At 40.3% G+C, this 26,224-nt stretch overlaps 2 long non-coding RNA genes across 2 annotated transcripts; one reads left to right on the plus strand and one right to left on the minus strand.

Annotated features, from left to right (window-relative positions):
- Window positions 1–381: 381 nt before the first annotated feature.
- LOC145456352 (uncharacterized) lies at window positions 382–20,649 on the minus strand. The gene is made up of 2 exons (XR_013920583.1): window positions 20,194–20,649; window positions 382–585 (listed from the first exon to the last, which is right to left on the minus strand). It is a non-coding gene; the product is annotated as an uncharacterized LOC145456352 (long non-coding RNA).
- A 2,955-nt stretch (window positions 20,650–23,604) lies between these two features.
- LOC145456307 (uncharacterized) lies at window positions 23,605–24,100 on the plus strand. Its single transcript, XR_013920571.1, has 2 exons — window positions 23,605–23,693; window positions 23,744–24,100. It is a non-coding gene; the product is annotated as an uncharacterized LOC145456307 (long non-coding RNA).
- Window positions 24,101–26,224: the final 2,124 nt, after the last annotated feature.

Genomic DNA, 26,224 nt, shown 5'->3' on the forward strand with positions numbered 1-26,224 from the left:
GGGACGCAACAATGCTTTTTGGACCTTTTTCTCTTGAGTTAATCTCTCGTTTCGCCAGACAGCATTGTTGCGTCCCAATGCCAATCTCAATAACAATGAAAAATTCGAGGCTGATTGTGGGAGCTCCAGGGCCACGAGCGGAATAAAATTTATATTTTCGTAATCAGTGCAGAGTCAGCTTTCGATTGATACCCGTTTTACCAAATTTAATGCTCGGCAAGCCGGTCAAAAATGACCGTCAAATTGCCTCTGTAGCCAAAAGGAAATTGTGACGTGATACAACTTCACTGAGCCGTGAGATTTGCTTGCGTCGACACCATATAGGACACTATGGTCCAACGGTCGGATCGAAACAGAACCGCACCTCGCAGATACATCGAGGAGTACTGATGTAGTTATAGGAGTAGTGTGTGTAAATATGTTGTGTTCTTCATTCACCTCTTGCCTGCCTATTGCTTCATACTTTTGTACCGCTAACTGCCTCAATTCGGATTGTTTATTGTCTTCATTCTGTGCTTGCGTTGTATATGTTTGTGCTGCTTATAAGCTTTTGTGCTTGTCCCGAGAAGGGAGATGTAGTGGTAGCTCTATGGCGCCACTAGGGTGTGACGACATCGCAGGGGCTTCGGTGCTGGGTCGTCACTGAATACATGGCTGCTTGAGAACTCACGTCTCGTATATTAGATAGACCGTCATTCACGTTACTACACTGGTCTTCGTCCAGGGCTGTGGGCTGTGTATCGTGACATTGAGCCTTGGTGTTTTGACAGCTTCGCTGGCAGGTGCCTGAAAACCCGCGCTTTCTCGGCCCCAGTCAGCCAACGAGAGTTTGTATTTCGCTGCGTTTTTCTCATTATGTTGATTGGAAATACCTCCAAACACGGCGATCTGCTCACCACAAACTGAAATGACAGGTTTACCTTTGAGTTGAGCAAACAAATATGTAGTGCTCCGAATATTCCCTAAATGCCTGCCTTGAGCCTCCACCTTTGTTCATCTTTTATGGGTGACCGCTAGTCACGTGGACTGATTGACATGTTTTACGGATTATGGATTGACATGTAGGCCTACGACAAGTACGACATGGAAATAAAATGAAAGCACCAACCGGGTAATTTGCAATTTGACATAATGGCGACAAACAAGTTCTGAACAACCTGGAATCCGATACTTTTGACTTTAAATGTTGCAGCATTCTTTGCTATATTTGCACCATTTTGAATCCGTGCAATTAGACTTATATTTAGGCTTACCATATTTTGGAAATAAAATTTGAGACTTGCAAAACTGGTGAATTTTTCCCACTTTGTGATCGGTTGACTAAAAAAAAAGGGTCATCTTTTCGCTCAGAGCTAAAATCACCGTTTTTCACTCCGAAATACCCGCCGGAGCGTCACTTCTGTGCTATATTACGGCATATCATTCGCAATTTGCTATAAATCTGACCTAAATCTTCAGAAAAGAGGACAAATCCTCTTAAAAGAGGACGTATGGTAACCAGAGTTGGATCAATTGTAATTTGTAATTGTAATTGTAATTGAAGCATTTCTATTTTGTGTAATTGTAATTGTAATTTGATCAAAATTTTGCTCAATTACAATCTCAATTACATTTTCATGGAAACCTGACAATCACAAGATAAAATAATCAATTAATCAATCATTTTTTCGTCGCACCGGTGAATATCCGGTACGAACCAGGATGACGACGAGGGGCCATAAGGCCTTAGTAAACCAGTGTTGGGATCAAGTCACTACCTTCGAGTCACGAGTCAATTCGAGTCATTGCACATTTTGACTCGAGTCAAGTCAAGTCAGTCGATTTTCGAAGGTGACTCGAGTCAAGTCAAGTCAGTCGATTTTCGGGGGTGACTCGAGTCCAGTCGAGTCAAGTCAAGTCAAGTCACAATTCAAGTCAAATTGCCTTTTCGAGGTATGAGGCGTGATTACGTCATTGTATTTTGCTAGCTGCCTGAAATACAGATTGAGTGGTCATTGATTTTGAACCGATGAACGAATATATAGTTAAACATACACGCAAGTAAGGCGCTGTATCGCTCACGTTTAAGTAGAACTAATAAACTAATTAAGTAATTGCACAGCCTCAGTTTATAGTTACCAGCCAAAATAGAGAATAGAGAAACGAATTGATAAGATGCAATACATTACCCTGTTGCAAATTGATATGATACAATGTCAGCCTGCGCCAATGGTTGAGGACTATATAAACTATTTGCGAATTCAATTTCAATAAAACAAGAGGTTTGGTTAAGTTAAGAACACAGAACAGAAATAGACATTTTGCTATTAAATTACTTTACTATACTATAGTTTACGACAGGGGTCGGCAACCTTTTGCTAGTCACGGGTCAAATTTCGAGTGCGCAACATTTTGGCGGGCCGGAATTTTTCTTAATACTATATTTATCGCTCACGTCGGTATATTACCCTACAATGCTGCAATCTCAATCATAAAAATCACAAAAAGAGCAAAACACATGTATTTACACTTCAACAACGCAAGATAAATGTGACACTTGGCGCAGCCCGCTTTGTGAAAGGTTTTCAACTTCTGGTAACAAGTCAGATGAAGCAAGAATCAGACCATATTCTAAATGGGCGTTGGAATACGTGATCTTAGCTTGCTCTTCGTGAAATTCTTTGTTGAAAACAAAAGTCGATGCCATTTCTTTTGCATTGTTGGTCAAGCTGGGATGAAGACCCATTTCAAGAACGTACTCTTTGTCAAAGTCATTCAGCGATATGCTCTTTGTATGAAATTTGTCATTCAATTCAACTGCATCGCATTTCAAATGGGCCCATTTGAAATTTTCTGGCAATGGTTTTGGCGTCCACATAAAACGGAGTAGCCTACTGAGTAGTCAGAATTTATTTTGTACAGAACGAATGTCGGAAAAGCGGGTGGAAATTCAGTAATTAAATTTCGTATATCACAGTTACAAATGTATAGTGCTGGTATACTAGGCTTACTCTCCTCCAGTATAGGAAAGTGAGCAAAATTTTCTTTGCACTGTTGACATTCCCAGAGTCGCAGTTTTGTTTCGAATGCGTCTCAACATCTCATGTAGCCTATTAATTGTTGCTCCCTGAAGTTGCAAATTCAATTTGTTTAGATGTGACCTTAAATGTACTACGAAAGCTAGATTAGATACCAATTTTCGATGACAAGATTATGAGTCGGCTATGTTCGTATTTTCAAGGAAAGTTACTATTTCATTTCTCAGTTCATATACACTCGTGCAAGCATAGCTTCTCGACTTAATGCGCGAACATGGCAGATATGCAAGACATCGCCACATTGACGCTCTGCTTCTAGTAATATCTGAGGTAGGCTAACTGTCGGTGATTCAGTTTGTGAGACAAAATCAGCTTTCACCATTGTATCCAAAACACTAATCAGGTTTGTTGTCTTGGCGTAAAATGTCTTCTGGCGAATTAAACTACAAATGACTAACCTACGGATGCTAGTTATCTATAATGAAACAGGGAAAGTTTGAGATTTTGTCATTGCGTCTGAGCAGAGGAACGGCACCTTTATTGTCGCACCCTATCTGAGTGGTAAACCCTTAAAAAAGTATGGTATAGGCTACCCTCGGTTGCGCGATACACCCGCTAGTTATGCACTGGTCTGGTCTACTCCACAGACATTCTCCATCTCCTACTTTTAGTACAAGATAGGCTACTAGTCGACCGCCTTCGCCCCAGTTTTATGGCGTAACAATATACTAATACGACGAAGGATATACTTTATATCGCAGCAATGCCGCATTCTTTCCAAGCAGTGCTGCACTGCAGATTGGAACTCATTACGAAACGGCGGCCGTATTCTCGTGGTAACTAGTTATTTCGTCGCGGGCCGGACGATTTCGCTTGGCGGGCCGGATCCGGCCCGCGGGCCGTAGGTTACCGACCCTTGGTTTACGACAACGTATACTGTCAACTTCGATCACTTCGTTTGCGATCAATATATTTGTGAGAGAACATTGGAGGCCCAGTAAAACGCACGATCACTAAATGATTGGTCGCTCTCACGCGGGTTATTACACAAGCGTTGCGCGAACAATCCGAACATATATGTATAAGATGCAGTAGTGATTTTTATCGCCACCGATTACTTGATGACTTGAAATTGACTCGTGAATTTTGCAAATAAACTCTTCTGAAATCTGTGCTGAACCATTTCCTACATTACGGTCAAAGTTTTTTTTCAAATCTCTGACCAGTACCATGGCTTGTTGGAACAATAGCAAAAAAAAATTCAAGTTTCCAACCAAGGCTTCATCAAACTTGATCACGCATTTGTAGAGATGTTATCCCAATCTTGGCCAAATATACTGGGGCAAGAAACTTTTCGCCCCCTAATGTTCATCAAATGCAACCCAACAGTTTCCGAGCAAGTGAAAATGTAAATGCGAACCATAGTATTGTAATTCTTAGTTATCAGGAGGTTCTTTCCTTTTGCATTTATTTTAATTGTACGCACCATATCGGTATCATCCTTATCGCTGACGCCTTACCAATTACATTTCATTATCCTGACTCGGCTCTGAGTAGCCTTATCGTTTGATTACATTTCATTGACTGGTCTGTAGCCTATTCGCTGTTATTCGCTCAAACCTTTGGTTCTTAACAGTCGCTTGAAACATTTTTCTGTGCTTGTAGTTTTCAGTACTCATGATTAGGAATAGTTCGAATACGTTCGAGTTTGTTTTTTTTAATTAAAGGGTATTCTACATATCAGGAATGAAACATGAATAGCTTGAGATTGTTGCTAATTACGTCGCTACGGTTGTCAAAGAACACATCTTTACTGAATCAATTACCTGTTTAAAAGTAATTGTAATTAATTACATGTTTAACAGTAATTGTAATTATAATTTGATATTTTTAGCATTTAGTAATTGTAATTGTAATGTAATTGAAACATACAAGGAAGTAATTGTATTTGTAATTGTAATTGAATTAAAATATTGTAATTGATCCAACTCTGATGGTAACCCTACTATAGTATATATAGGCTACGTAATCACTGTAAACCAGGAGTGTCAAAAATACGGTCCGCCAGACTATCTCATCCGGCCTGCGATGCAATTCTGAGCAAATTGAAAAATTATGTAGCCTATGATCCAGCACATTTCTAACAAATGTTGAAATTTTTAGTAGAAAGTAATTCGATTAGATAATCTCTCAAGACAGCAATTGTCGAGCGTGTTCAACTGTTCATAGGCCACGTTAGTAGTAGGATGAGCTGGCTTTGGCGCAGCCCAATCAAATGTCGCCACGTCGCCTTAATTGCCACGCCTACAGGACGCCCATTGCCACGTCACCTACCGCACCTATAGCACACCCATTGCCACATCATCCCCCATTGCCGCACCTATATGACGCCCATTGCCACATCGTGTGTATTTATGAGCAAATTTCATTGTTTTGTGAATTTCAATACCGATTTTCCATGTGTATTTAGCAATATGTATTGAATAACTTGAAATGTATCATCACTAATTAATTAATATGAAAAGCGATTTTGAGCGCTGCGACTTGAAAATATTAATCCCTACGCTTCTGATGAATGATTTTCTGTGATAAGGACCTTGGTAACATTCAGATTCTGCAACGATTGTTTGGATATACATTTTAGCAATACCCCACTAAACTATAAGCGGTTATATTACTCTATTGGTCGGAGATAACTCATCCGTCAATATTTTTAAACTTGATTTTATGTGTACAAGTTTCGGTTTCTGCGGTCTCCACATTTACGACATATTTTGATTAGACGCAGGTTAGCGATTCTCAAGTTCGGAGCTATGGAAACAAATCAGTCGCATGTGCACGTTCCGAAGTCGCAACAGCTTACTGAGCTTAGTAGCATATACGCGAATCCCAAGGCGAAAATAATCGAACGAACTATAGCCGCAGGCGCGCGAAGGGCTGTAATTATACAAACACTTTATCCGCATATACGCGAACCCCAGCGTTATAACGACAGGGACTAATTATCGCGTTCTGAAGCCGTAAATTTAGTCAACTTCAATGAGATAGCCATGATTTAAAGATGGTAATATCTCTTAATGACTTAAATACTCTGAATTTTAAATTATCCACACCTATGAGTTAATACTTCTTTACTTAACAACTCCAAAGGTTAGCACAGTTTGTGGTATTTCGATTACCTGCTAATAAAATGTTGAAATGTAATGTACTTTTTTTCAGGGGTCTCGATGAATTGTACCAGTTTCATCTATTTCCTACAATGCATTTCGCTGTCCTGAATGACTTATCATCACCGTGAAAAAATAGTAAAAATATACCGAAAATTTGGGAAGTCCTACTATGCGATATTTGAGTTTTTCAATTTACATTTCGAAATTAGCCCAGTTGGATATCAACGAAAACCACGTAAAATTTCACTCCAAACGTTATGGCTTTAACTCGAGCAAATACGTATTCCGAATTTTATGAGTGAAATAACCTTCCTTATGTCAAATCTACATAGGGCAGAATAAATCGAAAAAACAATAAATGCGGAGGCCCAGGCTTCGAGATATAGCTCGGCGTCACACCGCGGTCCAATAACGAGAGTGGAATAATATAGAAATCATACCGAACCATTGTAAAAGTGACGTTTCTTAGTTTATGCATATAAAATTTCACATTGTAAAAGTTAATATTCAAGGTCCATTTTTGTTTAATACTGAAACTGTCTTGAATTTGAAACAGGCCTATATCATAAACACTTGAGTAGTTGGTGCATGTAGGCAAAAAAACCACTTGAGTACTTTGAAAAAATACATGTACTTCTCTGCTCAACATCTCTGAACGATAGAAGTGGAGAAATAGTCTACAAACATAACCAGTTACTCACTTACTTACTTACTTTGAAATCTGTACTTTTACTTGTATTCGAGCGGAATTGCGCGATGTTGAGTACCATCTGACAGCGTTTATCACACTGCTGGAAAATTAAGGTTCAGTACTCGAGTATCAAATTAGATTTACTTGAGTGAACGTGAGGAGTTATAATAAGTGATTCTACTAAAGTTTCTATGTGGCGCGGTGCTGGTAAAACCACCAGCTTGATTATTTCGGAATATAGAATAGAAGACCAGCTTCTATCATCAAGCACCATAAGACCCATCATTCATACATACATACTTACATTATCTGCTTGGGGCTGTCTATCCTTATTAAGGTACTTGGTAAGAACGTGGTAAAGCCATTGAACAGCAATTTTACACTCGCGGTTTTATTGTTATATATTCAAATTATACGTACATTTCGCGCGATCAACTACGCATGAGTTTATGTGAATTTCATCGATAGTGTCCGAGTTCTATGTGACATAAGTACAATTTCAGCATCGGTATTTGCAATAAAGCCTAAAAATTAGAGTTGCACCTTTTCGCGATTTATGCAGCTATTCGCGCAGATTTGCCGCATTTGCTATATCTGAAGTAGAATTTCAGCGTCGTTATTCACTATAAGCCGAGAAATGCACCTTCGCGCAATTTATATAGACAGACGCATTAACTTTGCTGCATCTGAAGTAGAATTTCAGCGTCGTTATTTGTTATAAGCCGAGAAATGTAAATTCCCGCAATTTTTACAGGCTCACACACTTTGCTGCGTCTGAAGTAGAATTTCAGCGTCGTTGTTTGCTATAAGCCGGGAAATTAGAGTCGCTGCTTCGCGCAATTTTTACAGGCAGTCTCACACACTTTGCTGCATCTGAGCTTCATACTAATACATGCATAATTTTTGCATGACGAGAACACGGGTAATTAAATCATCAATAAACGCCGGAGGCGAGTCATTTAAACCTTGTTGCTAGATAATACCGCTTTCGGCTACAACAAAGTTGCCCTGCAACAAAAAAAAAAATAGAAGCCCTAATGATCATGCAGAGAGTTCAAAAATGCTCCACAATTCTTGACATATAATATACTGAGCATATAATAAGCTGACAAAACCTATACTTGAGTACTCCGAAATGTACAAGTACCTCACCTTCACACGACGTTTTTGTAAAATGAATACTAATTTTAATGAAAAAGTAAAAATTATGTACTCAAGTAGGTTGTTGTCTACACGCACCAACTACTCAAGTGTTTATGACACAGGAATGATTCATTAAGTATAGCGCAAGCAGGTAAAACCTATACTTGAGTACTCCAAAATGTACAAGTACTTCGCTATGTACTCCACGTAAAAAGTCACTAGATTTTAGACTACTTTATCGATTTTTGAAGTTGCGCAAATACCATAAACTTTGCTTGCTTTCAGAGCTGGCAACTAAATGCAACACAGACTTTACGCAAAAGTCTCTATTCTGAAAATTTTATCAAGGTAATAGTATAAAAACTTATACTTGAGCACTACGAAATGTACAAGTACTTTACCTTTACACGACGTTTTTTGTAAAATGAATACTAATTTTATTGAAAAAATAAAAAAATAAAAAAAGAGCGAAAAATTACGTTTTATCCCGGAACGCAACAAGAAAAATCGTATGAATTTGTAAACTACTTATTCATGACATAATAATAATTCTACTTGTATACTATTTCATATTTTGTAACAATTTTAGTAGTACTTAAATAAAATTCGGAATATAAACTAATCGAAAAATTCGGTAACCAATTTCGCATAGGCTATGCATACAAATGAGGAAAGTTACATCAACGCGTGTAAACTAATTGTATTATGTAGCTTGTAATTCATGCAAGTTTCGAAACTTCTACACTGAGTCTTTTAAAGTAGATAGAATCGAAAAAACTAATCGAAAATATTTACGAAGTTTGGATGCGACATATTCGGGCTTTTAAAAATTATTCATACTCATGATTCGCAATACTTTTAACTAACTTATGTTTTCTACATAAGATAAGCGTGAAGTGTACAAATTTCGATGTTGCTCAAAATCGCTTTTCATATTAATTAATTAGTGATGATACATTTCAAGTTATTCAATACATATTGCTAAATACACATGGAAAATCGGTATTGAAATTCACAAAACAATGAAATTTGCTCATAAATACACACGATGTGGCAATGGGCGTCATATAGGTGCGGCAATGGGGGATGATGTGGCAATGGGTGTGCTATAGGTGCGGTAGGTGACGTGGCAATGGGCGTCCTGTAGGCGTGGCAATTAAGGCGACGTGGCGACATTTGATTGGGCTGCGCCAAAGCCAGCTCATCCTACTACTAACGTGGCCTATGAACAGTTGAACACGCTCGACAATTGCTGTCTTGAGAGATTATCTAATCGAATTACTTTCTACTAAAAATTTCAACATTTGTTAGAAATGTGCTGGATCATAGGCTACATAATTTTTCAATTTGCTCAGAATTGCATCGCAGGCCGGATGAGATAGTCTGGCGGACCGTATGTTTGACACTCCTGGTTTACAGTGATTACGTAGCCTATATATACTATAGTAGGGTTACCATCAGAGTTGGATCAATTACAATATTTTAATTCAATTACAATTACAAATACAATTACTTCCTTGTATGTTTCAATTACATTACAATTACAATTACTAAATGCTAAAAATATCAAATTATAATTACAATTACTGTTAAACATGTGTAGCGTACCGCTCCATGAATAACCTATAATTAACCTCGCTGATTACTGATTATGTTACTGCTGCGTCTCTTGTGTTGTACTCTTTTATGGAGTCGCTTTTAGTCACCGTCCGAGCGAATCGTCTTTTAGTATCCGTCGGATGAGCATCGTCATGTTTTAGTTGTTTTATTAAAAGAGCAATGCTGACTTGTCTACTTTGACTTATCGAGCCGCGGACCAAGAAGAACGCGCGCCCACGACAGAGCACGCTATACATGTAATTAATTACAATTACTTTTAAACAGGTAATTGATTCAGTAAAGATGTGTTATTTGACAACCGTAGCGACGTAATTAGCAACAATCTCAAGCTATTCATGTTGCATTCCTGATATGTAGAATACCCTTTAATTAAAAAAAACAAACTCGAACGTATTCGAACTATTCCTAATCATGAGTACTGAAAACTACAAGCACAGAAAAATGTTTCAAGCGACTGTTAAGAACCAAAGGTTTGAGCGAATAACAGCGAATAGGCTACAGACCAGTCAATGAAATGTAATCAAACGATAAGGCTACTCAGAGCCGAGTCAGGATAATGAAATGTAATTGGTAAGGCGTCAGCGATAAGGATGATACCGATATGGTGCGTACAATTAAAATAAATGCAAAAGGAAAGAACCTCCTGATAACTAAGAATTACAATACTATGGTTCGCATTTACATTTTCACTTGCTCGGAAACTGTTGGGTTGCATTTGATGAACATTAGGGGGCGAAAAGTTTCTGGCCCCAGTAAATTTGGCCAAGATTGGGATAACATCTCTACAAATGCGTGATCAAGTTTGATGAAGCCTTGGTTGGAAACTTGAATTTTTTTTTGCTATTGTTCCAACAAGCCATGGTACTGGTCAGAGATTTGAAAAAAAACTTTGACCGTAATGTAGGAAATGGTTCAGCACAGATTTCAGAAGAGTTTATTTGCAAAATTCACGAGTCAATTTCAAGTCATCAAGTAATCGGTGGCGATAAAAATCACTACTGCATCTTATACATATATGTTCGGATTGTTCGCGCAACGCTTGTGTAATAACCCGCGTGAGAGCGACCAATCATTTAGTGATCGTGCGTTTTACTGGGCCTCCAATGTTCTCTCACAAATATATTGATCGCAAACGAAGTGATCGAAGTTGACAGCATACGTTGTCGTAAACCAAGGGTCGGTAACCTACGGCCCGCGGGCCGGATCCGGCCCGCCAAGCGAAATCGTCCGGCCCGCGACGAAATAACTAGTTACCACGAGAATACGGCCCGCCGTTTCGTAATGAGTTCCAATCTGCAGTGCAGCACTGCTTGGAAAGAATGCGGCATTGCTGCGATATAAAGTATATCCTTCGTCGTATTAGTATATTGTTACGCCATAAAACTGGGGCGAAGGCGGTCGACTAGTAGCCTATCTCGTACTAAAAGTAGGAGATGGAGAATGTCTGTGGAGTAGACCAGACCAGTGCATAACTAGCGGGTGTATCGCGCAACCGAGGGTAGCCTATACCATACTTTTTTAAGGGTTTACCACTCAGATAGGGTGCGACAATAAAGGTGCCGTTCCTCTGCTCCGACGCAATGACAAAATCTCAAACTTTCCCTGTTTCATTATAGATAACTAGCATCCGTAGGTTAGTCATTTGTAGTTTAATTCGCCAGAAGACATTTTACGCCAAGACAACAAACCTGATTAGTGTTTTGGATACAATGGTGAAAGCTGATTTTGTCTCACAAACTGAATCACCGACAGTTAGCCTACCTCAGATATTACTAGAAGCAGAGCGTCAATGTGGCGATGTCTTGCATATCTGCCATGTTCGCGCATTAAGTCGAGAAGCTATGCTTGCACGAGTGTATATGAACTGAGAAATGAAATAGTAACTTTCCTTGAAAATACGAACATAGCCGACTCATAATCTTGTCATCGAAAATTGGTATCTAATCTAGCTTTCGTAGTACATTTAAGGTCACATCTAAACAAATTGAATTTGCAACTTCAGGGAGCAACAATTAATAGGCTACATGAGATGTTGAGACGCATTCGAAACAAAACTGCGACTCTGGGAATGTCAACAGTGCAAAGAAAATTTTGCTCACTTTCCTATACTGGAGGAGAGTAAGCCTAGTATACCAGCACTATACATTTGTAACTGTGATATACGAAATTTAATTACTGAATTTCCACCCGCTTTTCCGACATTCGTTCTGTACAAAATAAATTCTGACTACTCAGTAGGCTACTCCGTTTTATGTGGACGCCAAAACCATTGCCAGAAAATTTCAAATGGGCCCATTTGAAATGCGATGCAGTTGAATTGAATGACAAATTTCATACAAAGAGCATATCGCTGAATGACTTTGACAAAGAGTACGTTCTTGAAATGGGTCTTCATCCCAGCTTGACCAACAATGCAAAAGAAATGGCATCGACTTTTGTTTTCAACAAAGAATTTCACGAAGAGCAAGCTAAGATCACGTATTCCAACGCCCATTTAGAATATGGTCTGATTCTTGCTTCATCTGACTTGTTACCAGAAGTTGAAAACCTTTCACAAAGCGGGCTGCGCCAAGTGTCACATTTATCTTGCGTTGTTGAAGTGTAAATACATGTGTTTTGCTCTTTTTGTGATTTTTATGATTGAGATTGCAGCATTGTAGGGTAATATACCGACGTGAGCGATAAATATAGTATTAAGAAAAATTCCGGCCCGCCAAAATGTTGCGCACTCGAAATTTGACCCGTGACTAGCAAAAGGTTGCCGACCCCTGTCGTAAACTATAGTATAGTAAAGTAATTTAATAGCAAAATGTCTATTTCTGTTCTGTGTTCTTAACTTAACCAAACCTCTTGTTTTATTGAAATTGAATTCGCAAATAGTTTATATAGTCCTCAACCATTGGCGCAGGCTGACATTGTATCATATCAATTTGCAACAGGGTAATGTATTGCATCTTATCAATTCGTTTCTCTATTCTCTATTTTGGCTGGTAACTATAAACTGAGGCTGTGCAATTACTTAATTAGTTTATTAGTTCTACTTAAACGTGAGCGATACAGCGCCTTACTTGCGTGTATGTTTAACTATATATTCGTTCATCGGTTCAAAATCAATGACCACTCAATCTGTATTTCAGGCAGCTAGCAAAATACAATGACGTAATCACGCCTCATACCTCGAAAAGGCAATTTGACTTGAATTGTGACTTGACTTGACTTGACTCGACTGGACTCGAGTCACCCCCGAAAATCGACTGACTTGACTTGACTCGAGTCACCTTCGAAAATCGACTGACTTGACTTGACTCGAGTCAAAATGTGCAATGACTCGAATTGACTCGTGACTCGAAGGTAGTGACTTGATCCCAACACTGGTTTACTAAGGCCTTATGGCCCCTCGTCGTCATCCTGGTTCGTACCGGATATTCACCGGTGCGACGAAAAAATGATTGATTAATTGATTATTTTATCTTGTGATTGTCAGGTTTCCATGAAAATGTAATTGAGATTGTAATTGAGCAAAATTTTGATCAAATTACAATTACAATTACACAAAATAGAAATGCTTCAATTACAATTACAATTACAAATTACAATTGATCCAACTCTGGTTACCATACGTCCTCTTTTAAGAGGATTTGTCCTCTTTTCTGAAGATTTAGGTCAGATTTATAGCAAATTGCGAATGATATGCCGTAATATAGCACAGAAGTGACGCTCCGGCGGGTATTTCGGAGTGAAAAACGGTGATTTTAGCTCTGAGCGAAAAGATGACCCTTTTTTTTAGTCAACCGATCACAAAGTGGGAAAAATTCACCAGTTTTGCAAGTCTCAAATTTTATTTCCAAAATATGGTAAGCCTAAATATAAGTCTAATTGCACGGATTCAAAATGGTGCAAATATAGCAAAGAATGCTGCAACATTTAAAGTCAAAAGTATCGGATTCCAGGTTGTTCAGAACTTGTTTGTCGCCATTATGTCAAATTGCAAATTACCCGGTTGGTGCTTTCATTTTATTTCCATGTCGTACTTGTCGTAGGCCTACATGTCAATCCATAATCCGTAAAACATGTCAATCAGTCCACGTGACTAGCGGTCACCCATAAAAGATGAACAAAGGTGGAGGCTCAAGGCAGGCATTTAGGGAATATTCGGAGCACTACATATTTGTTTGCTCAACTCAAAGGTAAACCTGTCATTTCAGTTTGTGGTGAGCAGATCGCCGTGTTTGGAGCTGATGCGTGTTCATATCACGTCGGGGTCACCAAAATATAGCGTGCTCTGTCGTGGGCGCGCGTTCTTCTTGGTCCGCGGCTCGATAAGTCAAAGTAGACAAGTCAGCATTGCTCTTTTAATAAAACAACTAAAACATGACGATGCTCATCCGACGGATACTAGAGATCGACTGACTCGGACGGTGACTAAAAGGCGACTGCACCTCCGACGGTGACTAAAAGCCGATTCGTTGCATCTCGCGGAAGTACATGTCGTAGAGTTGAACGATCCTATCATTTTCGACAAGTCGTTACCTGGTAAAGAACGTCCCTACGTTCCTGCAGCGCTTCGAGAGACTGTAATGCACAGTGTGCATGATATTTCGCACCCCGGTATACGCGCGACCACTAAATTAATAGCTGAACGTTATGTATGGCCTGGCATGAAACGACATGTGAACGATTTCGTCCGTCATTGTCAGCAGTGTCAACGATCGAAGATTCATAGGCATACTCGAACTGCAATTACCAATCTTCCCGTCCCTTCCGAACGCTTTCATACGGTTAACGTGGACATTTTATCACTCCCTAATAGTTGCGGCTACTCGTATATTTTGATGTGTGTTGATCGCTATACTCGCTGGCCTGTGTGTGTTCCAATGATGGACATTCGTGTCCAAACTGTTATTGATGCGTTTAGTTTTGGCTGGGTGTCGAATTTCGGCTCACCCCGTAAAGTCATAACCGACCGAGGAAGTCAGTTTACCTCGCTTGAATGGACTCAGTATATGCAATTCTTGGGTATTTTCCACATCAAAACCTTGGCGTATAAGCCGGAGCAAAATTCTCTTGTCGAACTCTATAACAGAACTTTGAAAGCCTCCCTCCGCGCATTAGAAAGTCCTCATAATTGGTATCATCATTTAGGCTTAATTGTTTTAGGGCTGCGATGTTCTGTCAAGGAAGATCTCGGTTATTCACCAGCAGAGCTTGTGTATGGCACTTCCCTTCGATTACCCGGTCAATTAGTCGATCCCTCTCCCAGTGGCAATAACGCTAATGATTTCAACTACGTCGGTGAATTAAAACGCTTTTTCTCAGCCTTGGGTGAGATGCCGACTAAGTTTCATTCGAATCAAAAATCTTATGTCCCAAACGATTTGAATAATTGCACGCACGTTTTCTTGCGGATAGATGGTCATCGTAGATCACTCGATCCGGTTTATTCTGGTCCGCATCAAGTTTTAAAACGCACTCGTGAATGTTTCACAATTCTAACGAATAAGGGTCCGTATGACGCCTCAACCGACAGGCTTATACCTGGCAGACTTCCCATCGAGCGTCTCGACGAATTGACGCCACCGCAAGCTGACACTTCGCGAGCAAACTCTGTGTCGACCAGTGGCCGTATTATTCGTACTCCACATCACTTGAATGATTTTGTGTTGTCACCAGTATTTAATATGGATATTTAGTGTGTTACTCATTCACTTTTCCGCCATCACTTGTATTTTTTCGCAACAGGCTCCTTCATCTCCTGTATGTTCTATAAATCGTGTCTTGAGCCTTTCTCATTGTAAAGTGCATCATTATCGCTAAACGAACAATTGTGTCGTTTATAGCTTTACCACCACGCCCACTCCACTTTCATTAGTCATTATAACATTTAGAATTGAACTCGTATTCGAATCGTAATCTGTAATCATTGCCGTGTCATGCTGGTAGCGTCGTTCATTCGTATATAGTTGAATCGTTGACTGATGTAGTGTCCATATCATATCCTAAAGCTTTTACCAACCAGGGGGGCCCTTGTAGCGTACCGCTCCATGAATGACCTATAATTACCCTCGCTGATTACTGATTATGTTACTGCTGCGTCTCTTGTGTTGTACTCTTTTATGGAGTCGCTTTTAGTCACCGTCCGAGCGAATCGTCTTTTAGTATCCGTCGGATGAGCATCGTCATGTTTTAGTTGTTTTATTAAAAGAGCAATGCTGACTTGTCTACTTTGACTTATCGAGCCGCGGACCAAGAAGAACGCGCGCCCACGACAGAGCACGCTATACATGTAATTAATTACAATTACTTTTAAACAGGTAATTGATTCAGTAAAGATGTGTTCTTTGACAACCGTAGCGACGTAATTAGCAACAATCTCAAGCTATTCATGTTGCATTCCTGATATGTAGAATACCCTTTAATTAAAAAAAACAAACTCGAACGTATTCGAACTATTCCTAATCATGAGTACTGAAAACTACAAGCACAGAAAAATGTTTCAAGCGACTGTTAAGAACCAAAGGTTTGAGCGAATAACAGCGAATAGGCTACAGACCAGTCAATGAAATGTAATCAAACGATAAGGCTACTCAGAGCCGAGTCAGGATAATGAAATGTAATTGGTAAGGCGTCAGCGATAAGGATGATACCGATATGGTGCGTACAATTAAAATAAATGCAAAAGGAAAGAACCTCCTGATAACTAAGAATTACAATACTATGGTTCGCATTTACATTTTCACTTGCTCGGAAACTGTTGGGTTGCATTTGATGAACATTAGGGGGCGAAAAGTTTCTGGCCCCAGTAAATTTGGCCAAGATTGGGATAACATCTCTACAAATGCGTGATCAAGTTTGATGAAGCCTTGGTTGGAAACTTGAATTTTTTTTTGCTATTGTTCCAACAAGCCATGGTACTGGTCAGAGATTTGAAAAAAAACTTTGACCGTAATGTAGGAAATGGTTCAGCACAGATTTCAGAAGAGTTTATTTGCAAAATTCACGAGTCAATTTCAAGTCATCAAGTAATCGGTGGCGATAAAAATCACTACTGCATCTTATACATATATGTTCGGATTGTTCGCGCAACGCTTGTGTAATAACCCGCGTGAGAGCGACCAATCATTTAGTGATCGTGCGTTTTACTGGGCCTCCAATGTTCTCTCACAAATATATTGATCGCAAACGAAGTGATCGAAGTTGACAGCATACGTTGTCGTAAACCAAGGGTCGGTAACCTACGGCCCGCGGGCTGGATCCGGCCCGCCAAGCGAAATCGTCCGGCCCGCGACGAAATAACTAGTTACCACGAGAATACGGCCCGCCGTTTCGTAATGAGTTCCAATCTGCAGTGCAGCACTGCTTGGAAAGAATGCGGCATTGCTGCGATATAAAGTATATCCTTCGTCGTATTAGTATATTGTTACGCCATAAAACTGGGGCGAAGGCGGTCGACTAGTAGCCTATCTCGTACTAAAAGTAGGAGATGGAGAATGTCTGTGGAGTAGACCAGACCAGTGCATAACTAGCGGGTGTATCGCGCAACCGAGGGTAGCCTATACCATACTTTTTTAAGGGTTTACCACTCAGATAGGGTGCGACAATAAAGGTGCCGTTCCTCTGCTCAGACGCAATGACAAAATCTCAAACTTTCCCTGTTTCATTATAGATAACTAGCATCCGTAGGTTAGTCATTTGTAGTTTAATTCGCCAGAAGACATTTTACGCCAAGACAACAAACCTGATTAGTGTTTTGGATACAATGGTGAAAGCTGATTTTGTCTCACAAACTGAATCACCGACAGTTAGCCTACCTCAGATATTACTAGAAGCAGAGCGTCAATGTGGCGATGTCTTGCATATCTGCCATGTTCGCGCATTAAGTCGAGAAGCTATGCTTGCACGAGTGTATATGAACTGAGAAATGAAATAGTAACTTTCCTTGAAAATACGAACATAGCCGACTCATAATCTTGTCATCGAAAATTGGTATCTAATCTAGCTTTCGTAGTACATTTAAGGTCACATCTAAACAAATTGAATTTGCAACTTCAGGGAGCAACAATTAATAGGCTACATGAGATGTTGAGACGCATTCGAAACAAAACTGCGACTCTGGGAATGTCAACAGTGCAAAGAAAATTTTGCTCACTTTCCTATACTGGAGGAGAGTAAGCCTAGTATACCAGCACTATACATTTGTAACTGTGATATACGAAATTTAATTACTGAATTTCCACCCGCTTTTCCGACATTCGTTCTGTACAAAATAAATTCTGACTACTCAGTAGGCTACTCCGTTTTATGTGGACGCCAAAACCATTGCCAGAAAATTTCAAATGGGCCCATTTGAAATGCGATGCAGTTGAATTGAATGACAAATTTCATACAAAGAGCATATCGCTGAATGACTTTGACAAAGAGTACGTTCTTGAAATGGGTCTTCATCCCAGCTTGACCAACAATGCAAAAGAAATGGCATCGACTTTTGTTTTCAACAAAGAATTTCACGAAGAGCAAGCTAAGATCACGTATTCCAACGCCCATTTAGAATATGGTCTGATTCTTGCTTCATCTGACTTGTTACCAGAAGTTGAAAACCTTTCACAAAGCGGGCTGCGCCAAGTGTCACATTTATCTTGCGTTGTTGAAGTGTAAATACATGTGTTTTGCTCTTTTTGTGATTTTTATGATTGAGATTGCAGCATTGTAGGGTAATATACCGACGTGAGCGATAAATATAGTATTAAGAAAAATTCCGGCCCGCCAAAATGTTGCGCACTCGAAATTTGACCCGTGACTAGCAAAAGGTTGCCGACCCCTGTCGTAAACTATAGTATAGTAAAGTAATTTAATAGCAAAATGTCTATTTCTGTTCTGTGTTCTTAACTTAACCAAACCTCTTGTTTTATTGAAATTGAATTCGCAAATAGTTTATATAGTCCTCAACCATTGGCGCAGGCTGACATTGTATCATATCAATTTGCAACAGGGTAATGTATTGCATCTTATCAATTCGTTTCTCTATTCTCTATTTTGGCTGGTAACTATAAACTGAGGCTGTGCAATTACTTAATTAGTTTATTAGTTCTACTTAAACGTGAGCGATACAGCGCCTTACTTGCGTGTATGTTTAACTATATATTCGTTCATCGGTTCAAAATCAATGACCACTCAATCTGTATTTCAGGCAGCTAGCAAAATACAATGACGTAATCACGCCTCATACCTCGAAAAGGCAATTTGACTTGAATTGTGACTTGACTTGACTTGACTCGACTGGACTCGAGTCACCCCCGAAAATCGACTGACTTGACTTGACTCGAGTCACCTTCGAAAATCGACTGACTTGACTTGACTCGAGTCAAAATGTGCAATGACTCGAATTGACTCGTGACTCGAAGGTAGTGACTTGATCCCAACACTGGTTTACTAAGGCCTTATGGCCCCTCGTCGTCATCCTGGTTCGTACCGGATATTCACCGGTGCGACGAAAAAATGATTGATTAATTGATTATTTTATCTTGTGATTGTCAGGTTTCCATGAAAATGTAATTGAGATTGTAATTGAGCAAAATTTTGATCAAATTACAATTACAATTACACAAAATAGAAATGCTTCAATTACAATTACAATTACAAATTACAATTGATCCAACTCTGGTTACCATACGTCCTCTTTTAAGAGGATTTGTCCTCTTTTCTGAAGATTTAGGTCAGATTTATAGCAAATTGCGAATGATATGCCGTAATATAGCACAGAAGTGACGCTCCGGCGGGTATTTCGGAGTGAAAAACGGTGATTTTAGCTCTGAGCGAAAAGATGACCCTTTTTTTTTAGTCAACCGATCACAAAGTGGGAAAAATTCACCAGTTTTGCAAGTCTCAAATTTTATTTCCAAAATATGGTAAGCCTAAATATAAGTCTAATTGCACGGATTCAAAATGGTGCAAATATAGCAAAGAATGCTGCAACATTTAAAGTCAAAAGTATCGGATTCCAGGTTGTTCAGAACTTGTTTGTCGCCATTATGTCAAATTGCAAATTACCCGGTTGGTGCTTTCATTTTATTTCCATGTCGTACTTGTCGTAGGCCTACATGTCAATCCATAATCCGTAAAACATGTCAATCAGTCCACGTGACTAGCGGTCACCCATGAAAGATGAACAAAGGTGGAGGCTCAAGGCAGGCATTTAGGGAATATTCGGAGCACTACATATTTGTTTGCTCAACTCAAAGGTAAACCTGTCATTTCAGTTTGTGGTGAGCAGATCGCCGTGTTTGGAGGTATTTCCAATCAACATAATGAGAAAAACGCAGCGAAATACAAACTCTCGTTGGCTGACTGGGGCCGAGAAAGCGCGGGTTTCCAGGCACCTGCCAGCGAAGCTGTCAAAACACCAAGGCTCAATGTCACGATACACAGCCCACAGCCCTGGACGAAGACCAGTGTAGTAACGTGAATGACGGTCTATCTAATATACGAGACGTGAGTTCTCAAGCAGCCATGTATTCAGTGACGACCCAGCACCGAAGCCCCTGCGATGTCGTCACACCCTAGTGGCGCCATAGAGCTACCACTACATCTCCCTTCTCGGGACAAGCACAAAAGCTTATAAGCAGCACAAACATATACAACGCAAGCACAGAATGAAGACAATAAACAATCCGAATTGAGGCAGTTAGCGGTACAAAGGTATGAAGCAATAGGCAGGCAAGAGGTGAATGAAGAACACAACATATTTACACACACTACTCCTATAACTACATCAGTACTCCTCGATGTATCTGCGAGGTGCGGTTCTGTTTCGATCCGACCGTTGGACCATAGTGTCCTATATGGTGTCGACGCAAGCGAATCTCACGGCTCAGTGAAGTTGTATCACGTCACAATTTCCTTTTGGCTACAGAGGCAATTTGACGGTCATTTTTGACCGGCTTGCCGAGCATTAAATTTGGTAAAACGGGTATCAATCGAAAGCTGACTCTGCACTGATTACGAAAATATAAATTTTATTCCGCTCGTGGCCCTGGAGCTCCCACAATCAGCCTCGAATTTTTCATTGTTATTGAGATTGGCATTGGGACGCAACAATGCTGTCTGGCGAAACGAGAGGTTAACTCAAGAGAAAAAGGTCCAAAAAGCATTGTTGCGTCCCAATGCCAATCTCCATAACAATGAAAAATTCGAGGCTGATTGTGGGGGTTCCAGGGCCGCAAGCGGAATAAAATTTATATTTTCGTTATCAGTGCAGAGTCAGCTTTCGATTGATACCCGTTTTACAAAATTTAATGCTCGGCAAGCCGGTCAAAAATGACCGTCAAATTGCCTGTAGCCAAATGGAAATTGTGACGTGATACAATTTCACTGAGCCGTGAGATTTGCTTGTGTCGACACCATATAGGACACTATGGTCGGACTATCGCCGCCTCATGATGGTCATCGCGATCGACACTAGTAGCGCTCGAACTGCTATCTCCTCCCTGATAGGGAAATTTGAAGAATTCAGCTGCCTCACTGGCGGTAATGTCGACGCCTTCTTGCGCGGTATTCTCCATCTGGTATCTCCGCACCATTCGGCGATTTCTTCTGAAGGTGCCTCGCCCAGTTCTGATAACCAAGGATCTGGGTTGAGTGTCAGTGTCAAGTTTTTCCACAACACCCTGCGATTTGCAGTCCGGAATCCAGACGCGATCTCCCACCTTGAACTCATCTCCAGGTACTACTCTGTGTCTTTTGTTGTAATCACGAGTATCTCTGCGTCGGTAATCTTCTTCGGCTTTCTTCGCGGCGGTTCGGTCGACAGGCTTGGGCAGAAGATCGTCTGGATGACACGGTACTCTTGTTCGTAGATTGCGGCCCATGCTCAATACTGCCGGCGAGTAGCCGATAGCCAATGACGTGTTGGGGTATGTGAGTAGCGCCAGATATTCATCGTCACATTTTCGCAGAAGGTTTTTGATGGTCTGAACGGCACGCTCAGCCTCCGAGTTCCCCTGTGGATATCTAGGTGAGGACATGATATGTTCAATTTTCCAGCTTTCGCAAAATAACGCAAAGTCACGGGAAGAGAACATAGGTGCTCCATCTGTGACCAAAGTCTCGCAGATGCCGTGCCCACTGAAAATCTTCTTGAATTTCAGAATCGTCTCTGCTGCGTTCACTGTTATGGAGACAATGCAAATCTCAATGTCCCTGGAGTAGCAGTCAACGGCTAGCACGTACATGGAATTCTGGTATTGAAAGAAGTCGGCACCAACACGGGACCAGGGTCTCTCTGGTGCAGGAGCTCGTGCTCCTTCTCTCCTATCGGTTATTGAACAATACTACATCACGTGACTTATCGCATAGTTATAACGCAGTGCATATCACAGATTGACTCAGAGAGACTCATGTACGCTAACTTACTGCTTATACCCGAATTGATATATAACCCTCCGTACAATACATTTGGAAAGGGCAATTGTTTGTGTCTATTGAACTACAGTCAAGAACTACACAGGACGTTCGTGTCAGCTACTACCAGTTAAATATATACTGTAAGCTGCTATCCGTAGACCACGGACTTGCCGTATACAATCGCAGACTGACAGACCGATCTCCATCCCGCATGGTGCCCCTCGAGTACGTGACTTAGTTCAAACGAAAAGACTCTTTGCCGCTCCATCATCGGACTATTAGCATTGCCGCAATACAATGGTACTTGTCCTGGTGAGTAGAAGTATAGCTAACCAAAGTATTATAGGTTTAGCTGGCTGACTACTTAACCTGCAGTCCTGTACTGTATCCTGGTGAGATCTTCTTAAGACGCAGATATACGCAAGACATACGAATATATTTCAGACGTTGTTCCAAGTAGGGTTAGCAAATGAATCTCATCTCGAGTCAACTAAACATGCGCTTATATAGACTCGTGATCATTGCAATCGGAAGTCTTATTCGTTTCCTAATATGGCGTGGAAAACACAATGTTGGATATTATCATATGGTCCCGCAAGCATGTGTATCACAGCTGTATCAGCGGTATAAATTGCAACACTCTGCCACAGCTTGGCAGCGGTTTCCTCTGATCGAATGAAGCCAGATCGGATGAGATCTGCTTGCGGTTAGTAGGTTCATCTAGGTTTGGAGGTTGTCAGTTACCAGTTACCAGCTTATAAACACTCGACATAATTCCAATAGGAAGTCAACGTCATATGCTAATATGGGTGTGAAATACACTGTTGTCATAACCCTATACACAGCGGCACCGACCCTTGTTTGAGGGAGCGAACATGCAATGAAGCGGAAGTAACTATCATACGTATAGGTGTAGACAACAGTAATTCATTTAGCCAAGACAATTCCACGAGTGAATCAACTCAACGAACACTAATACAACACGAGAGATGAACAAGGTTTTCTACAGCTTTTATAATATACAAGTTAGCTAACGAAAACACAACACAATTTTTTTTTAAACCTCCAAACATACCAGGCAATTGTTGCCTAAGAAAATACGAGACTAGCACAAGATCGAAACAATAGCAAAGGCATTAGGCCTATAATCTTTTTGTTTACTTAAGTGGCGTTGCACTAGTAAGGTTTTTATTAATTGTTTTCTAATATACAAGTCAATCCAATTGAAATACACAGCACAACATCTAACACTAACAATACTAAATAATTCTAGCCTAACAAAAAATGTTAGAATAACACAATACAATACATCCCAGTAGGCTCAAATATCATGCGTGTTACATCTGCCAAGTCTGGGAGGCTATCCAACTCCAAAAACAAGTCTTGGCCACCAATATGTACAAGTGTGGCTGTTTAAAAATTCGGTACTTATATACTTCGATCAGTATATAGTACGATTGAGTAAAATCGACGTTTACTTCAATCTCGCGGTGCACATCTGCTACTCAATAGCTGAGGGACATATATGCCTGTGTGCTGTAGCATATCCAAGGCAGGTTTCAAATGGGGTCTGGCTTGAACAGATTTCAGGGGATTGGGCTCTCGCAGTACCATAACTGCATATTTCGTACGTGGCGACATAATCGGTCGATTGATGTAGAGAGCGGTATTACGTCGGTCGAGGTTGAGTCGGTCGGCCGAATGAGGTAGAGAGCGGTATTACGCCGGTAATCTGCTGTGGACATGTGGTCAACAGTCAGCATCATTTTGCCGCAGTTGGTAGTGTACTGTCGGCGTCAACCGTTTCCCGATTTCTCGTTCCGTTGCGAATCGGTACCGTTGATTTCGTAACACGAAATTTATGCCAGAATTGTTCCCCAAGTCGATCGAAAACGTTCGATGTCCCTTTGACTATGAGAGCTTGATGCACCGGAAGCGAAGGCGAGATTGGAACGTGCATGCGCAAATCTGAAACAGCACACGACAGCCAGTATCACTTTGAAAAGGACTCAACAACTAGGCTTAGCACGAATACGACACAAGAGAAACAAGCAATAAAATAAACTGAAATAAATGTCTCCAAAGCCCTGTAACTACAAGCTATGTGGACTTATGGAGGGTAACTACTTGACGTGAAGAGGTGGTAAAAGTACTAGTAGTTTTGAAAACAGTCGCAATTCGTTTGCATGGACTGTCAACCTTTGCGTGATTATTATAGGCCAACGTTAATCAAAAATATGTTGGATCGGAAAATTACCATATAGTGTATCCTTATTTCGGAAAATGGAGGAATTACTATACCGGTACTTGCCTGTATACTTCAACATGTATGTTCTGCAGACAAAAGAACCTAAAGTATTTAAAGCCCAAAGTATGATCCTCGGAATTGAAAGAGAAACACAATACCACATTTTAAAAGCGGAAAATATATTTCATGTCTTTTGTCCAGAAAGTGTCAATGGTGGTCTGCTAAAACAGGTGCAACTTTAAAAAAGACACCGGAGTTCACTTATCCTGATCAGCACATGTCAAGGCTGCTAGATTACGATACAATTGTAATTTGCCAGATTGCAAAACGGTAGCTTCAAGTGTTTTGATGGGCCATATTTCTGTGATGAAATATTTGATATGGGCGGCAATGCCGTATGAGCGGAACAGCACAATACGGAACCTAATTTATATTCACCGACATTTTGCGGAAACATATTTGTCAATTTACAACGACTGTGCGCGAAGCGAAAAAAGTCCTGGCTTCACTTGACTTTGATGAAAATTAATGTCGGTACTCCGTGAAACAGACCTGAAATTCCTCAGGCTATCTTCTTTATTGGAGGATCACACTACTTCTACTTGACAAACTGAATAGCGAAAAGTAAGTAAGTAGATCACAAAATATTACGAAGTAGAAGTAGAAGTAGAGGAAATCATATCTACTTGAGTAAGTACAAAAAGTAGCGGAAAACTACTTGAGTACTTCAAAAAAATAGAAGTACTTCATTACGGGCCACCTCTGTTGACGTGACGTAAGGCAGGGTAATTCAGTAATCCAAATGAAATAAACAAAGGCTGCACCTAACAGCATTTAAGGCCGTAAAGGTGTAATATAAACGATTGGCGATATGAGAAGCAGACAACTCACGCAAGTACTGAATTAAAACATGCGGAGATATACGTGTGATAAAATGCTATCATAATCCTTCCAGGCTAAGGATCCACCTTACTGGACAATCTAAGAACGTCTCAGTAAGCTACGTGGCGCGTCGATTCAACTATATACTTTAACAATCATGTAATGAGATTTGAATTTGAGTTACAGACGCGTTCTGCGAATGAGAATGCCATAATTATATAAAAAATAATTATTGAACATTTTTCGTGGGATACGGATATTTAGAATATTTGAACCGAAATGAGCTGTTCCGTTATCTATAAAGTAGCTAGACGTGATAATTCTGACCAAACGAACGAACGGCCGAGCCGACACTAGTGACCGCCAGGAAAATAAGCTTTCTGTACTATAGCAAACAGACTGTCGGAAGCATTTCTGATCAATGATGAAATTCCCATGACAAACCAATAACGGTGCACTCCATTGGCGTCAACTGAAATATAATTATAATGCAGAATTTGCAATAAGTGGAATAAGCGATTTCTGAATCACATATAGCCTATATTTGATGTGCAACGTTACATTCGAATGTATTCAAATTGGATACAAGATTTCGGTATTTAGAATTAGATCGTTCCCGTACCTGCAGGAGCGTCGCTAAAAAGTTTAATGCTGTTGCTGGTTTCATTGAGACGTGCTGCAGCTGCCCCAAACCCAACTACAGCATGTGTCCGACTAACAGCGGTTCGGTATGAGGAAAAAATCCATAACCAAACATCTAAAGCTAATCCCAGTGACTTCATCTCAATTCTTGTAACATAAGGTAACGTTGTCCGAACTGCATTAAAATGGGGGAATTCTTTGACAGCAAACCGGGGGGATAGCGAATTTTGCGCAGTGAGCTGAATCCCATACAACCGCGGTGCTAAGATCATTTAAACAATGTCCTTCATTCGATAAACATAGCCAGATAAATCACACAATTCGGAACGCAATTTGAGGTTAAAGAACCGTATACCAATTTTAAAGCATGTACGTACAATCAATTACGCAGAAATCCTATATGTCCACTGGACGC

This window comes from Botryllus schlosseri, chromosome 2 (genome assembly GCF_051294905.1).
Source record: "Botryllus schlosseri isolate E-star chromosome 2, Bs_hap1, whole genome shotgun sequence".
Taxonomy (NCBI): domain Eukaryota; kingdom Metazoa; phylum Chordata; class Ascidiacea; order Stolidobranchia; family Styelidae; genus Botryllus; species Botryllus schlosseri.